This window comes from Bombina bombina, chromosome 6 (genome assembly GCF_027579735.1).
Source record: "Bombina bombina isolate aBomBom1 chromosome 6, aBomBom1.pri, whole genome shotgun sequence".
In the NCBI taxonomy this organism is placed as follows: domain Eukaryota; kingdom Metazoa; phylum Chordata; class Amphibia; order Anura; family Bombinatoridae; genus Bombina; species Bombina bombina.
In genome coordinates, this window is record NC_069504.1 from 1030330165 (window position 1) to 1030348413 (window position 18249).

The window sequence follows — 18249 nt, forward strand, 5'->3', positions numbered from 1 at the left end:
ATGGTGAGCTTTACCAAAAAACTGTAGTTTTGTTTAATCAGTCAACAGCACATTCTCCCAAAAAGATTTTGGCTTCCACAGGTAAGTTTTGGCAAATTCCAATATGGCTTTTTTATGTTTTTGTGTCAGCAGTGGGGTCCTCCTGGGTCTCCTACCATAGCGTCCCTTTTTATTCAGATGGTGATATATAGTGTGAGCTGACACATTTGTACTCTGTGCCTGAAGGTCAGCTTAAATTTGTCTGGAAGTTGATCAAGGTTCTTTATCCACCATTCAAACAATCCTTTGTTGCAATCTTTGATCAATTTTTCTCTTTCGGCCATGTCCAGGGAGATTATCTACAGTGCCATGGGCTGTAAATTTCTTTATAATGCTGCACACAGTGGACACAGGAACATCCCTGGAGATGGGCTTATAACCTTGAGATTGTCCATGATTTTCCATAATTTTTGTTCTCAAATCCTCAATTCTTTGCTGATCTCTCTTCTCCATGTGGCACACAACAGAAAGTTGAGTACATTTTCACCATTTTAACTGGTTGCCGGTGTGATTTCTATATTGTCAGCACCTGTTAATTGATACAGGTGAGTTTAATTACATATTACAGGAGCATCACAAACTTGGAATGCAATTATTTCTTAACCCCTTAATGACCACAATGTACCCTGTATGTCACTGGTCGTTAAGGGTTTTTTCAGGACATAATAGCACAAGTCTAGCAAGAACACGCTATTAATTCCCTCCCTCCAGCAGGCTTTGTGGAATAGAGCAGTCTCAACGCTGGTGGCAAGACCGCACTATAAAACAATCAAGTCCCAAAAAAAGGCCAGCGACATACAGGGTACGTCGCTGGTCCTTAAGGGGTTAAAATTTTGAGAAGGTGCCAATAACTTTGTCCAGTCTTGGAGTTTTGCATGGAATGTGTCAGACTTGGCTTTTTTCGCTCCACTTTTTTTTGCGTCATACCAATACAAAACAAAAGAAATAAATATGAGAATGCCTAAACATTTGTAATTGTAACAATTTTCTGGGTGAGGTGGTGGTTTATGAGAGAAAAGAAAGAGATGAGATTAGAGATTGAGAGAGATAGATCACATAATACTGCACATACCTTAAAAAAAGGGTTTTAAAAATCATGTTAATCTAAAACACATTTAATTTAATGCAGTTTATCAGTGACTGTAAACCAAATGCTTACCGTTCTTTTTTCTTCATCAGAAGGATCAAACGTAAACATTGTACGGTTCTGTTCACAAAATAGAACATTGTTAGATAAGTTATTATTACCAATATCACAGAAGCAGTTTTCTGAAATACTCTGAGCAGTTAAAAGGACGACTCAATGCAGTAGAATTGCATAATTAAAAAGTGCATAATAAAGAGACAATGATTTAACATCTACTCTGTATTTCAAATAAGCAGTCGATTTTTTCCTGACATTTTATTTTTATCTCCCGTTTTCCACCCCCCTGTATCATGTGACAGACATTAGCCAATCACAGACTAGTATATGTATAACCTGTGAGCTTGTGCACATGCTCAGTATGATCTTGTTCTCTAGAAAGTGTGAATATAAAGAGACGGCAAAATTTGATAATGGAAAAAATTTGTAAAGTGTCTTCAATCTACATGCTCTATCTGAATCGTAAACGTTTATTTTGACTTGAGTGTCCCTTTAGAGAAGGGAAAAAAAAGTAACCACCCCTATAAAGCAGGGCTCAACAAACTCAGGATCCAGGGAACCCACTGGCTCTTAAAATTTAACCCCTGGCTCCTAACTTTTTGGGTTGTTTCCAAATATCTATATAAAAATACCACTGCCTGGCTCCTTTTAAATACATTTGTCAACCCCTGCTATAAAAAAAAAAAAAAAAAGGTACAAAAACCTGAAAAACACAAATTATGGTTACTTGATAAATTTATTTCTCTTGTGGTGTATCCAGTCCACGGATCATCCATTACTTGTGGGATATTCTCATTCCCAACAGGAAGTTGCAAGAGGACACCCACAGCAGAGCTGTTATATAGCTCCTCCCCTAACTGCCATATCCAGTCATTCGACCGAAAACACGCAGAGTAAGGAGAAACCATAGGGTGCAGTGGTGACTGTAGTTTAAATGAAAAAAATTACCTGCCTTAAAATGACAGGGCGGGCCGTGGACTGGATACACCACAAGAGAAATAAATTTATCAGGTAAGCATAAATTGTGTTTTCTCTTGTAAGGTGTATCCAGTCCACGGATCATCCATTACTTGTGGGATACCAATACCAAAGCTAAAGTACACGGATAAAGGGAGGGACAAGGCAGGTACTTAAACGGAAGGTACCACTGCCTGTAAAACCTTTCTCCCAAAAATAGCCTCCGAAGAAGCAAAAGTATCAAATTTGTAGAATTTTGAAAAAGTGTGAAGCGAAGACCAAGTCGCCGCCTTGCAAATCTGTTCAACAGAAGCCTCATTTTTAAAGGCCCAAGTGGAAGCCACAGCTCTAGTAGAATGAGCTGTAATCCTTTCGGGAGACTGCTGTCCAGCAGTCTCATAGGCTAAGCGGATTATGCTTCTTAGCCAAAAAGAAAGAGAGGTTGCCAAAGCCTTTTGACCTCTCCTCTGACCAGAGTAGACCACAAACAAAGCAGATGTTTGACGAAAATCTTTAGTAGCTTGTAAGTAAAACTTTAAAGCACGAACCACGTCCAGATTGTGTAATAGACGTTCCTTCTTTGAAGAAGGATTAGGACACAAGGATGGAACAACAATCTCTTGATTGATATTCTTGTTAGATACCACCTTAGGTAAAAACCCAGGTTTGGTACGCAGGACTACCTTATCCGAATGGAAAATCAGATAAGGAGAATCACATTGTAAGGCAGATAACTCGGAGACTCTACAAGCCGAAGAAATAGCTACCAAAAAAAGAACTTTCCAAGATAAAAGTTTGATATCTATGGAATGAAGAGGTTCAAATGGAACTCCTTGAAGAACCTTAAGAAACAAATTTAAGCTCCATGGCGGAGCAACAGGTTTAAACACAGGCTTGATTCTAACTAAAGCCTGACAAAATGCCTGAACGTCTGGAACATCTGCCAGACGCTTGTGCAAAAGAATAGACAGCGCAGAAATCTGTCCCTTTAAGGAACTAGCTGACAATCCTTTTTCCAAACCTTCTTGGAGAAAGGATAATATCCTGGGAATCCTGACTTTACTCCATGAGTAACCCTTGGATTCACACCAATAAAGATATTTACGCCATATCTTATGATAAATTTTCCTAGTGACAGGCTTTCGTGCCTGTATCAAGGTATCAATGACTGACTCGGAGAAGCCACGCTTTGATAAAATCAAGCATTCAATCTCCATGCAGTCAGTCTCAGAGAAATTAGATTTGGATGGTGGAAAGGACCCTGAAGTAGAAGGTCCTGTCTCAGAGGCAGAGTCCATGGTGGAAAGGATGACATGTCCACTAGATCTGCATACCAGGTCCTGCGTGGCCACGCAGGCGCTATTAAAATCACTGATGCTCTCTCCTGCTTGATTTTGGCAATCAGTCGAGGAAGCAGAGGAAACGGTGGAAACACATAAGCCAGGTTGAAAAACCAGGGCGCTGCTAGAGCATCTATCAGCGTCGCCTTGGGATCCCTGGACCTGGATCCGTAACAAGGAAGCTTGGCATTCTGGCGAGACGCCATGAGATCCAGTTCTGGTTTGCCCCAACGATGAACCAATTGTGCAAACACCTCCGGATGGAGTTCCCACTCCCCCGGATGAAAAGTCTGTCGACTACACCTGGGATATGGATAGCCGATAGGTGGCAAGAGTGAATCTCTGCCCAGTGAATTATTTTTGAGACTTCTAACATCACTAGGGAACTTCTTGTTCCCCCTTGATGGTTGATGTAAGCCACAGTCGTGATGTTGTCCGACTGAAATCTGATGTACCTCAGAGTTGCTAACTGAGGCCAAGCCTGAAGAGCATTGAATATTGCTCTCAGTTCCAGAATATTTATTGGAAGGAGAGTCTCCTCCTGAGTCCACGATCCCTGAGCCTTCAGGGAGTTCCAGACTGCACCCCAACCTAGAAGGCTGGCATCTGTTGTTACAATTGTCCAATCTGGCCTGCGAAAGGTCATACCCTTGGACAGATGGACCCGAGATAACCACCAGAGAAGAGAATCCCTGGTCTCTTGATCCAGATTTAGTAGAGGGGACAAATCTGTGTAATCCCCGTTCCACTGACTGAGCATGCAGAGTTGCAGCGGTCTGAGATGTAAGCGTGCAAACGGCACTATGTCCATTGCCGCTACCATTAAGCCGATTAGTTCCATGCACTGAGCCACCGAAGGGCGCGGAATTGAATGAAGAACACGGCAGGAATTTAGAAGCTTTGTTAACCTGGACTCCGTCAGGTAAATTTTCATTTCTACAGAATCTATCAGAGTCCCTAGGAAGGAAACTCTTGTGAGTGGGAATAGAGACCTCTTTTCCTCGTTCACTTTCCACCCATGCGACCTCAGAAATGCCAGTACTAAGTCCGTATGAGACTTGGCAATTTGGAAGTTTGACGCCTGTATCAGGATGTCGTCTAAATAAGGGGCCACTGATATGCCCCGCGGCCTTAGGATCGCCAGAAGCGACCCTAGAACCTTCGTGAAGATTCTTGGGGCTGTAGCTAATCCAAAAGGAAGAGCTACGAACTGGTAATGCCTGTCCAGAAAGGCAAACCTGAGAAAACGATGATGATCTTTGTGTATCGGAATGTGAAGATAAGCATCCTTTAGATCTACTTTAGTCATATATTGACCCTCCTGGATCATAGGTAGGATGGTACGAATAGTTTCCATCTTGAATGATGGAACTCTGAGGAATTTGTTTAAGATCTTTAGATCCAAAATTGGTCTGAAGGGTCCCTCTTTTTTGGGAACCACAAACAGATTTGAGTAAAAACCCTGTCCCTGTTCCTCCTTTGGAACTGGATGGATCACTCCCATAACTAGGAGGTCTCGTACACAGTGTAAGAATGCCTCTCTCTTTGTCTGATTTGCAGATAATTGTGAAAGGTGAAATCTCCCTTTTGGGGTGGAAGCTTTGAAGTCCAGAAGATATCCCTGGGATATAATTTCCAACGCCCAGGGATCCTGAACATCTCTTGCCCACGCCTGGGCAAAGAGTGAGAGTCTGCCCCCTACTAGATCCGTTACCGGATAGGGGGCCGTTCCTTCATGCTGTCTTAGAGGCAGCAGCAGGTTTTTTGGCCTGCTTACCTTTGTTCCAGGTCTGGTTTGGCCTCCAGACCGTCTTGGACTGAGCAAAAGTTCCCTCTTGTTTTGCATTAGAGGAAGTTGATGCCGCACTTGCCTTGAAGTTTCGAAAGGCATGGAAATTAGACTGTTTGGCCCTTGATTTGGACCCGTCCTGAGGAAGGGCATGACCTTTTCCTCCAGTGATATCAGCAATAATCTCCTTCAAACCAGGCCCGAATAGGGTCTGCCCCTTGAAGGGAATGTTAAGCAGCTTAGATTTTGAAGTCACGTCAGCTGACCATGATTTAAGCCATAGAGCCCTACGCGCCTGTATAGCAAAACCAGAATTCTTAGCCGTTAGTTTAGTCAAATGAACAATGGCATCAGAAACAAAAGAATTGGCTAGCTTAAGTGCTCTAAGTTTGCCAAGTTTGTCATCCAATCGAGTCGCTACCTGTAAAGCCTCTTCCAGAGACTCAAACCAGAACGCCGCAGCAGCAGTGACAGGAGCAATGCATGCAAGGGGCTGTAGGATAAAACCTTGTTGAATAAACATTTTCTTAAAGTAACCTTCTAATTTTTTATCCATTGGATCTGAAAAAGTAGTACGCTTTGCTAGAGTAGAAACTGCTCCCTCCACCTTAGGAACTGTCTGCCATAGTCCCGTGTGGTGGCGTTTATAGGAAACATTTTTCTAAAAATAGGAGGTGGAGAAAACGGCACACCTGGCCTATCCCATTCCTTAGTAATAATTTCTGTAAACCTTTTAGGTATTGGAAAAACATCAGTACACACGGCACTGCAAAATATTTATCCAGTCTACACAATTTCTCTGGCACTGCAATTGTGTCACAGTCATTCAGAGCAGCTAAAACCTCCCTGAGCAATACGCGGAGGTGTTCAAGCTTAAATTAAAATGTAGAAATATCAGAATCAGGTATCTTTCCTGAGTCAGAAATATCACCGACAGACTAAAGCTCTCCTTCCTCAGCTTCTGCATATTGTGAGGCAGTATCAGACATGGTTCTTGAAGCGTCAGTATGCTCTGCATTTCGTCTAACCCCAGAGCTATCTCGCTTACCTCTAAATTCAGGTAGTCTGGCTAATACCGCTGATAGTGTATTATCCATGACTGCCGCCATGTCTTGTAAAGTAATCGCTATGGGCACCCTAGATGTACTTGGCGCCATTTGAGCGTGAGTCCCTTGAGCGGGAGTCAAAGGATTTAACACGTGGGGAGAGTTAGTCGGCATAACTTCCCCCTCGTCAGATTCCTCTGGTGATAAATTTTTTAAAGACAGAATATGATCTTTATTGCTTAAAGTGAAATCAGTACATTTGGTACACATTCTAAGAGGGGGTTCCACCATGGCTTTTAAACATAATGAACAAGGAGTTTCCTCTATGTCAGACATGTTTATACAGACTAGCAATGAGACTAGCAAGCTTGGAAAACACTTTAAATCAGGTTAACAAGCAAATATAAAAAACGGTACTGTGCCTTTAAGAGAAACAAATTTTGTCAAAATTTGAAAAACAGTGAAAAAAAGGCAGAAATCAAACAAAATTTTTACAGTGTATATAATAGGCTAACAGAGCATTGCACCCACTTGCAAATGGATGATTAACCCCTTAGTTCAAAAAACGGATAAAAAAAAAAACGACAGACGTTTTTTAACAGTCACAATCAACTGCCACAGCTCTGCTGTGGTCCTACCTTCCCCAATAAACGACTTTAGGCCCTTTTGATATGTCCTGTAGCATTCAGGGGACTTCTGAGGAAAACTGGATGTCTCAGTCTGTAATTTTAACATGCGCAAAAAAAGCGCTAAAATAGGCCCCTCCCACTCATACTAAAACAGTGGAAAGCCTCAGGAAACTGTTACTAGGCAAAAATAAAGCCAGCCATGTGGAAAAAACTAGGCCCCAATAAGTTTTATCACCAAAGCATATATAAAAACGATTAAACATGCCAGCAAACGTTTTATATTGCATTTATATAAGGGTATTACCCCTGAGAGCAAGCATGATACCAGTCGTTATTAAATCACTGTATTCAGGCTTAACTTACATTAATCCGGTATCAGCAGAATTTTCTAGCATTTCCAATCCTAGAAAAAATTGTAACTGCACATACCTCATAGCAGAATAAACTGCACACCATTCTCCCGCTGAAGTTACCTCACTGCTCAGACATATGTGAGAACAGCAATGGATCTTAGTTACAACCTGCTAAGATCATAGAAAACTCAGGCAGATTCTTCTTCTATTTCTGCCTGAGATAAAATAGTACAACTCCGGTACCATTTAAAAATAACAAACTTTTCATTGAAGAAAATAAAATATTTTTCACCACTCTCTCTTACTACCTCCATGCGTGTTGCAAGAGAATGACTGGATATGGCAGTTAGGGGAGGAGCTATATAACAGCTCTGCTGTGGGTGTCCTCTTGCAACTTCCTGTTGGGAATGAGAATATCCCACAAGTAATGGATGATCCGTGGACTGGATACACCTTACAAGAGAAATATAATTTCCCTTCAAAGTACCATTAAACACAGTAGATTTGTATAATTAACAAGTGAATAATAAATAATGAATAATACATTTTATAAAAAGACAAAATAATGTATAGAAAAAGATTGTGCACAATTTGCTAATGTAAGTAAATTAGAATTATTTATATATTTATTTTTTAAACTGCACGTTAAATCTGAATCATAAAAACATAATTTATGCTTACCTGATAAATTTATTTCTCTTGTAGTGTATCCAGTCCACGGATCATCCATTACTTGTGGGATATTCTCCTTCCCAACAGGAAGTTGCAAGAGGATCACCCACAGCAGAGCTGCTATATAGCTCCTCCCCTCACTGCCATATCCAGTCATTCGACCGAAACAAGCCGAGAAAGGAGAAAACATAGGGTGCAGTGGTGACTGTAGTTTAATTAAAATTTAGAGCTGCCTGAAAAGGACAGGGCGGGCCGTGGACTGGATACACTACAAGAGAAATAAATTTATCAGGTAAGCATAAATTATGTTTTCTCTTGTTAAGTGTATCCAGTCCACGGATCATCCATTACTTGTGGGATACCAATACCAAAGCTAAAGTACACGGATGATGGGAGGGACAAGGCAGGTACTTAAACGGAAGGAACCACTGCCTGTAGAACCTTTCTCCCAAAAACAGCCTCCGAAGAAGCAAAAGTATCAAATTTGGAAAATTTGGAAAAAAGTATGAAGGGAAGACCAAGTTGCAGCCTTGCAAATCTGTTCAACAGAGGCCTCATTTTTAAAGGCCCAGGTGGAAGCCACAGCTCTAGTAGAATGAGCTGTAATCCTTTCAGGAGGCTGCTGTCCAGCAGTCTCATAGGCTAAACGGATTATACTCCGAAGCCAAAAAGAAAGAGAGGTTGCCGAGGCCTTCTGACCTCTCCTCTGTCCAGAGTAAACAACAAACAGGTTAGATGTTTGGCGAAAATCTTTAGTAGCCTGTAAGTAAAACTTCAAGGCACAGACTACGTCTAGATTATGCAAAAGACGTTCCTTCTTGAAGAAGAATTAGGACATAATGATGGAACAACAATCTCTTGATTGATATTCTTGTTAGAAACCACCTTAGGTAAAAACCCAGGTTTTGTACGCAGAACAACTTTATCTGAATGAAAGATCAGATAAGGAGAATCACAATGTAAGGCAGATAACTCAGAGACTCTTCGAGCCGAGGAAATAGCCATCAGAAAAAGAACTTTCCATGAAAGAAGTTTGATATCAATAGAATGAAGGGGTTCAAACGGAACCCCTTGAAGAACTTTAAGAACCAAGTTTAAGCTCCATGGAGGAGCAACAGGTTTAAACACAGGCTTAATTCTAACGAAAGCCTGACAAAATGCCTGAACGTCTGGAACTTCTGCCAGACGCTTGTGTAAAAGAACAGACAGAGCAGAAATCTGTCCCTTTAAAGAACTAGCTGATAATCCTTTGTCCAAACCCTCTTGGAGGAAGGACAATATCCTAGGAATCCTAACCCTTCTCCATGAGTAATTCTTGGATTCACACCAATGAAGATATTTACGCCATATCTTGTGGTAAATTTTCCTGGTGACAGGCTTTCGTGCCTGTATTAAGGTATCAATTACTGACTCGGAGAAGCCACGCTTTGATAGGATCAAGCGTTCAATCTCCATGCAGTCAGTCTCAGAGAAAGTAGATTCGGATGATTGAAAGGACCTTGTATTAGAAGGTCCTGTCTCAGAGGCAGAGTCCATGGTGGAAAGGATGACATGTCCACTAGGTCTGCATACCAGGTCCTGCGTGGCCACGCAGGCGCTATCAATATCACCGATGCTCTTTCCTGTTTGATTTTGGCAATCAGACGACGGAGCAGAGGAAACGGTGGAAACACATAAGCCAGGTTGAAGAATCAAGGCGCTGCTAGAGCATCTATCAGTGCCGCTTCTGGGTCCCTGGACCTGGATCCGTAACAAGGAAGCTTGGCGTTCTGGCGAGACGCCATGAGATCCAATTCTGGTTTGCCCCAACAGAGAACCATTTGAGCAAACACCTCCGGATGGAGATCCCATTCCCCCGGATGAAAAGTCTGACGACTTAGAAAATCCGCCTCCCAGTTCTCTACACCTGGGATATGGATCGCTGACTGGTGGCAAGAGTGAGTCTCTGCCCAGCGAATTATCTTGGAGACTTCTGACATCGCTAGGGAACTCCTGGTTCCCCCTTGATGGTTGATGTAAGCCACAGTCGTGATGTTGTCCGACTGAAATCTGATGAACCTCAGTGTTGCTAGCTGAGGCCAAGCCAGAAGAGCATTGAATATTGCTCTTAACTCCAGAATATTTATTGGGAGGAGTTTCTCCTCCTGAGTCCATGAACCCTGAGCCTTCAGGGAGTTCCAGACTGCACCCCAACCTAGAAGGCTGGCATCTGTTGTTACAATTGTCCAATCTGGTCTGCGAAAGGTTATACCCTTGGACAGATGGGCCCGAGATAACCACCAGAGAAGAGAATCTCTGGTTTCCTGATCCAGATTTAGTAGAGGGGACAAATCTGTGTAATCCCCATTCCACTGACTGAGCATGCATAATTGCAGCGGTCTGAGATGCAGGCGCGCGAATGGCACTATGTCCATCGCCGCAACCATTAAGCCGATTACTTCCATGCACTGAGCCACCGTGGGGCGCGGAATGGAGTGAAGAACACGGCAAGCATTTAGAAGTTTTGATAACCTGGACTCCGTCAGGTAAATTTTCATTTCTACAGAATCTATTAGAGTCCCTAGGAAGGAAACCCTTGTGAGAGGAGATAGAGAACTCTTTTCTTCGTTCACTTTCCACCCATGTGACCTCAGGAATGCCAGAACTATCTCTGTATGAGATTTGGCAATTTGAAAGCTTGACGCCTGTATCAGGATATCGTCCAGGTAAGGAGCCACTGCTATGCCTCGCGGTCTTAGGACCGCCAGAAGTGAGCCCAGAACCTTTGTAAAAATTCTTGGGGCTGTAGCCAACCCGAATGGAAGAGCTACAAATTGGTAATGCCTGTCTAGAAAGGCAAACCTCAGGAACTGATGATGATTCTTGTGAATCGGAATGTGAAGGTAGGCATCCTTTAAGTCCACTGTGGTCATGTACTGACCCTCTTGGATCATGGGTAAAATGGTTCGAATAGTTTCCATCTTGAATGACGGAACTCTGAGGAATTTGTTTAGGATCTTTAAATCCAAAATTGGTCTGAAGGTTCCCTCTTTTTTGGGAACCACAAACAGATTTGAATAAAACCCCTGTCCTTGTTCTGTCCGCGGAACTGGATGGATCACTCCCATTACAAGGAGATCTTGTACGCAGCTTAGGAATGCCTCTTTCTTTATCTGGTTTGCAGATAATCTTGAAAGGTGAAATCTCCCTTGTGGAGGAGAAGCTTTGAAGTCCAGAAGATATCCCTGAGATATGATATCCAACGCCCAGGGATCCTGAACATCTCTTGCCCATGCTTGGGCGAAGAGAGTCTGCCCCCTACTAGATCTGTTGTCGGATAGGGGGCCGCTCCTTCATGCTGTCTTAGAGGCAGCAGCAGGCTTTCTGGCCTGCTTGCCCTTGTTCCAGGACTGGTTAGGTTTCCAGGCCTGCTTGGATTGAGCAAAAGTTCCCTCTTGTTTTGAAGCAGAGGAAGTTGATGCTGCACCTGCCTTGAAATTTCGAAAGGCACGAAAATTAGACTGTTTGGCCTTTGATTTGGCCCTGTCCTGAGGAAGGGTATGACCCTTACCTCCAGTAATGTCAGCAATAATTTCTTTCAAACCAGGCCCAAATAAGGTCTGCCCCTTGAAAGGAATGTTGAGTAATTTAGACTTTGAAGTCAAATCAGCTGACGAGGATTTGAGCCATAGCGCCCTACGCGCCTGGATGGCGAATCCGGAATTCTTAGCCGTTAGTTTAGTCAAATGAACAATGGCATCAGAAACAAATGAGTTAGCTAGCTTAAGAGTTCTAAGCTTGTCAACAATTTCAGTCAATGTATGGATGGCCTCTTCCAGGGCCTCAAACCAAAATGCCGCCGCAGCAGTGACAGGCGCAATGCATGCAAGGGGCTGTAAAATAAAACCTTGTTGAATAAACATTTTCTTAAGGTAACCCTCTAATTTTTTATCCATTGGATCTGAAAAAGCACAACTGTCCTCAACCGGGATAGTGGTACGCTTTGCTAAAGTAGAAACTGCTCCCTCCACCTTAGGGACAGTCTGCCATAAGTCCCGTGTAGTGGCATCTATTGGAAACATTTTTCTAAATATAGGAGGTGGGGAAAAGGGCACACCGGGCCTATCCCACTCCTTACTAATAATTTCTGTAAGCCTTTTAGGTATTGGAAAAACATCAGTACTCACCGGCACTGCATAGTATTTATCCAGCCTACACAATTTCTCTGGCACTGCAATTGTGTCACAGTCATTCAGAGCAGCTAATACCTCCCCAAGCAATACACAGAGGTTCTCAAGCTTAAATTTAAAATTAGAAATCTCTGAATCAGGTCTCCCCGATTCAGAGACGTCACCCACAGACTGAAGCTCTCCGTCCTCAGGTTCTGCATATTGTGACGCAGTATCAGACATGGCTCTTACAGCATCTACGCGCTCTGTATCTCGTCTAACCCCAGAGCTATCGCGCTTGCCCCTCAATTCAGGCAATCTGGATAATACCTCTGACAGGGTATTATTCATGATTGCAGCCATGTCCTGCAAAGTAATCACTATGGGCGTCCCTGATGTACTTGGCGCCATATTAGCGTGCGTCCCTTGAGCGGGAGGCGAAGGGTCCGACACGTGGGGAGAGTTAGTCGGCATAACTTCCCCCTCGACAGACCCCTCTGGTGACAATTCTTTTATAGATAAAGACTGATCTTTACTGTTTAAGGTGAAATCAATACATTTAGTACACATTCTCCTATGGGGCTCCACCATGGCTTTTAAACATAATGAACAAGTATCCTCTGTTTCAGACATGTTTGTACAGACTAGTAATGAGACTAGCAAGCTTGGAAAACACTTTAAAGCAAGTTAACAAGCAATATAAAAAAACGTTACTGTGCCTTTAAGAGAAACAAATTTTGACAAAATTTGAAATAACAGTGAAAAAAGGCAGTTACACTAACAAAATTTTTACAGTGTATGTAACAAGTCAGCAGAGCATTGCACCCACTTGCAAAAGGATGATTAACCCCTTAATAACAAAAACAGAATAATAAATGCCAAAATGTTTTTTAAACACATTCACAACAACTGCCACAGTCTACTGTGATTGTTACCCTCCTCAAACACGACTTTGAAGCCTTTTGAGCCCTTCAGAGATGTCCTGTATCATGCAGAGGGAAGCTGAATGTCTGTGTCAGTATTTTTATCTGCACAGAAAAAGCACTAAAATAGGCCCTTCCCACTCATATTGCAACAGTGGAAAGCCTGTTACTAGGCAAAAATCCAGCCAGCCATGTGGAAAAAAAAACTAGGCCCCAATAAGTTTTGTCACCAAACATATATAAAAACGATTAACATGATAGCAAATGTTTTATATTACACTTTTATAAGAGTATGTATCTCTGTTAATAAGCCTGATACCAGTCACTATCACTGCATTTAAGGCTTAACTTACATTAATCCTGTATCAGCAGCATTTTTCTAGCAAATTCCATCCCTAGAAATATGTTAACTGCACATACCTTATTACAGGAAAACCTGCACGCTATTCCCCCTCTAAAGTTACCTCACTCCTCAGAATATGTGAGAACAGCAAAGGATCTTAGTTACTTCTGCGAAGATCATAGAAATCACAGGCAGATTCTTCTTCTAATGCTGCCTGAGATGAAACCGTACACTCCGGTACCATTTAAAAATAAACTTTTGATTGAAGTTAAAAAACTAACTATAATACACCACTCTCCTCTTACTACGTCCATCTTTGTTGAGAGTTGCAAGAGAATGACTGGGTATGGCAGTGAGGGGAGGAGCTATATAGCAGCTCTGCTGTGGGTGATCCTCTTGCAACTTCCTGTTGGGAAGGAGAATTTCCCACAAGTAATGGATGATCCGTGGACTGGATACACTTAACAAGAGAACGTTTAATTTTGACATTAGTGATCCTTTAAATATGAAACCTTAATACATTTTAACACTTTGATGATAAATCCTGAGAGTACTTTCTATGATTTTTGCTCTGTTTTGACTGCTAGCACCCAGGTTGACTGTGGGTGATTTACTATTTGATAATGACAAATATTATTATTATTAATAATGAAAGTCCATCAATCCAGAAAGGCTGGAGTATATTCCTCAGGATCCAGAGTTATAACCATACAACATACTATACTGTCATTGCTTTGTTAGTGTAGGAGATGATTATTATTGCTATAATTGTTTATTTGTAAAGTGCCATCAAATTTCATAGCACAGGAGAATATTTGTATCTGTTCCAAACCTGCCATAGCAACATAGATATAAAAAATGATACACAAGAGGCTTTTCACTGAGTGTTTTCCTGGACTGTGAAGCAATTTATAATATGCAACAAACAAAATAATAAATTAATTTAATAGCTTTAAAATTTCTCAAGCCTCATGCTAATATGACGTTCCATCAATTACAATGCCCCCTTATCCAAAATTAATCAAAATATACTCAATTTAAATCCAAACCTAACTGCTAAAGATTGCACAAAGTGGTAACATACGAGGGGGGCACACCTACAAAACCATGTAACGCAGGGGAGGGGCGACCTACAAAACCATGTAACGCAGGGGAGGGGCGACCTACAAAACCATGTAACGCAGGGGAGGGGCGACCTACAAAACCATGTAACGCAGGGGAGGGGTGACCTACAAAACCCTGTAACGCAGGGGAGGGGCGACCTACAAAACCCTGTAACGCAGGGGAGGGGCGCGCCTACAAAACCCTGTAACGCAGGGGAGGCGCGCCTACAAAACCCTGTAACGCAGGGGAGGCGCGCCTACAAAACCATGTAATGCAGGGGAGGCGCACCTATAAAACCATGTAACGCAGGGGAGGCGCACCTATAAAACCATGTAACGCGGGGGAGGTGCACCTATAAAACCATGCAATGTAGGGCTGCAACTAATTATTATTTTCATAATCGATTAATCGACTAATCGGATAAAAAAATAAATTATTTTTTTCCTATATTTAAAATAAAATCCACATACTGAGTGTTAAAGGGACAGTCTACCATAGAATTGTTATTGTTTTAAAAGATAGATAATCCCTTTATTACCCATTCCCCAGTTTTGCATAACCAACACAGTTATATTAATATACTTTTTACCTCTGTGATTACCTTGTATCTAGGAACCTTCTTCCAGCCCCCTGATCACATGACTGTGACTGTTTATTTTCTATTGTCTTAAATTTAGCATTGTTTTGTGCTAAATCTTAAATAACCCCCTGTGCCTGAACACAGTGTTATCTATATGGCCCACGTGTACTTTCTGTCTCTTTGTGTTGAAAAGAGATTTAAAAAGCCTGTGATAAGAGGCATCCCTCAAAGGCTTATAAATTAGCATATGAGCCTACATATGTTTAGTTTAAACTAAGAATACCAAGAGAAAAAAGCAAAATTTGATGATAAAAGTAAATTGGAAAGTTGATTAAAATTAAAAGTCCTATCTGAATAATGAAAGTTTAATTTATACAAGACTGTCCCTTTAAATATAAACTTCTGACTAAAACTTTACAATAAAACAACTTTTGGTCCAATTTTTTAAGCAGCAGAACAAATTTTTATAATTAAGCAAAACAAAACCACAAACTGTTTGAAAAGAGGTAGAACTAGAAAGAGACTATCACTGTTTATAACATTCTGTTATTCACTCTTTCAGAAACTTTGCATTGAAATGCAAAAATGTCAACATGTCCACATGCTTCTAGCTGAGACTGGTTCACTTTTTGCCTGCAGCAGAGAAGTAGCACTCAGATGGTGTTGAGGTGCCTGAGATGCATAAATAGGGTTTTGCCAATTTCACCAAGGTGTGCTATTTATCTTTGTTAGTTGTCCACCAATGCAAGGGAACTCTCAACAAAGTAAGCCTGGACTTCATTTTAACATAAAAATATCTTGAATATCTATATGCCGTGGTAAATAACCATCAATAAGGTTAGGGGGAAACATATCTAGTCCACTCTTAAAATAACAGATATATACTTAGAGGTTAAATTTGGTACATATTCCAATTAATTAAAAAACAGAATTTATGCTTACCTGATAAATTACTTTCTCCAACGGTGTGTCCGGTCCACGGCGTCATCCATAACTTGTGGGAATATTCTCTTCCCCAACAGGAAATGGCAAAGAGCACAGCAAAAGCTGTCCATATAGTCCCTCCGAGGCTCCGCCCCCCCCAGTCATTCGACCGACGGTTAGGAGAAAAAAAAAGGAGAAACTATAGGGTGCCGTGGTGACTGTAGTGTATAGAGAAAGAAATTTTTCAAACCTGATTAAAAAAAACCAGGGGGGGCCGTGGACCGAACACACCGTTGGAGAAAGTAATTTATCAGGTAAGCATAAATTCTGTTTTCTCCAACATTGGTGTGTCCGGTCCACGGCGTCATCCATAACTTGTGGGAACCAATACCAAAGCTTTAGGACACGGATGAAGGGAGGGAGCAAATCAGGTTACCTAAACAGAAGGCACCACAGCTTGCAAAACCTTTCTCCCAAAAATAGCCTCCGAAGAAGCAAAAGTATCAAATTTGTAAAATTTGGCAAAAGTGTGCAGAGAAGACCAAGTCGCTGCCTTACATATCTGATCAACAGAAGCCTCATTCTTGAAGGCCCATGTGGAAGCCACAGCCCTAGTAGAGTGAGCTGTGATTCGTTCAGGAGGCTGCCGTCCGGCAGTCTCATAAGCCAATCGGATGATGCTTTTCAGCCAAAAAGAAAGAGAGGTAGCAGTAGCTTTTTGTCCTCTCCTCTTAGCAGAATAAACGACAAACAAAGAAGAAGTTTGTCTGAAATCCTTTGTTGCTTCTAAATAGAACTTTAAAGCACGGACTACATCTAAATTGTGTAACAAACGTTCCTTTTTTGAAACTGGATTCGGACACAAAGAAGGAACAACTATTTCCTGGTTAATGTTCTTGTTGGAAACAACTTTTGGAAGAAAACCAGGCTTGGTACGCAAAACAACCTTATCTGAATGGAACACCAGATAGGGTGGGTCACACTGCAAAGCAGATAATTCAGAAACTCTTCTAGCAGAAGAAATAGCAACCAAAAACAAAACTTTCCAAGATAGTAACTTAATATCTATGGAATGTAAAGGTTCAAACGGAACCCCTTGAAGAACTGAAAGAACTAAATTTAGACTCCAGGGAGGAGTCAAGGGTCTGTAAACAGGCTTGATTCTAACCAAAGCCTGTACAAAAGCTTGTACATCAGGCACAGCTGCCAGTCGTTTGTGTAACAAGACAGATAAAGCAGAAATCTGTCCTTTTAAAGAACTCGCTGACAATCCCTTATCCAAACCTTCTTGGAGAAAGGAGAGGATCCTAGGAATTTTAATCTTACTCCAGGAGAATCCCTTGGATTCACACCAACAGATATATCTTTTCCATATTTTATGGCAAATCTTTCTAGTTACAGGTTTTCTGGCTTGGACCAGAGTATCTATCACTGAATCTGAAAACCCACGCTTGGATAAAATCAAACGTTCAATTTCCAAGCAGTCAGCTGCAGAGAAACTAGATTTGGATGTTCGAATGGACCTTGTACTAGAAGATCCTGTCTCAAAGGTAGCTTCCATGGTGGAGCCGATGACATTCACCAGGTCTGCATACCAAGTCCTGCGTGGCCACGCAGGGGCTATTAGAATCACAGAGGCCTGCTCCTGTTTGATCCTGGCTACAAGCCTGGGAAGGAGAGAGAACGGTGGAAACGCATAAGCTAGGTTGAACGACCAAGGCGCCACTAATGCATCCACTAGAGTCGCCTTGGGATCCCTGGATCTGGACCCGTAGCAAGGAACCTTGAAGTTCTGACGAGACGCCATCAGATCCATGTCTGGAATGCCCCATAATTGAGTCAACTGGGCAAACACCTCCGGGTGAAGTTCCCACTCCCCCGGATGGAAAGTCTGACGACTCAGATAATCCGCCTCCCAGTTGTCTACTCCTGGGATGTGAATTGCAGATAGGTGGCAGTAGTGATCCTCCGCCCATTTGATGATTTTGGACACCTCTCTCTCATCGCCAAGGAACTCCTTGTTCCCCCCCTGATGATTGATGTAAGCTACAGTCGTCATGTTGTCTGACTGGAATCTTATGAATCTGGCCTTCGCTAGTTGAGGCCAAGCCCGGAGAGCATTGAATATCGCTCTCAGTTCCAGGATGTTTATCGGGAGAAGAGACTCTTCCCGAGACCATAAACCCTGAGCTTTCAGGGAATCCCAGACCGCGCCCCAGCCTAATAGACTGGCGTCGGTCGTGACAATGACCCACTCT

General features: G+C 42.1%; 1 long non-coding RNA gene across 1 annotated transcript in view; it reads right to left on the reverse strand.

Moving 5' to 3' along the window:
- Window positions 1-431: 431 nt before the first annotated feature.
- LOC128662433 (uncharacterized) overlaps window positions 432-18249 on the reverse strand; it is a 53012-nt gene continuing 35194 nt past the window's right edge. Inside the window, exons 2-3 of the long non-coding RNA XR_008402779.1 lie at window positions 1199-1246; window positions 432-568 (exon numbers count right to left, since the gene is read on the reverse strand). This is a non-coding gene — a long non-coding RNA (uncharacterized LOC128662433). The remainder of the gene's footprint in view (window positions 569-1198; window positions 1247-18249) is intronic.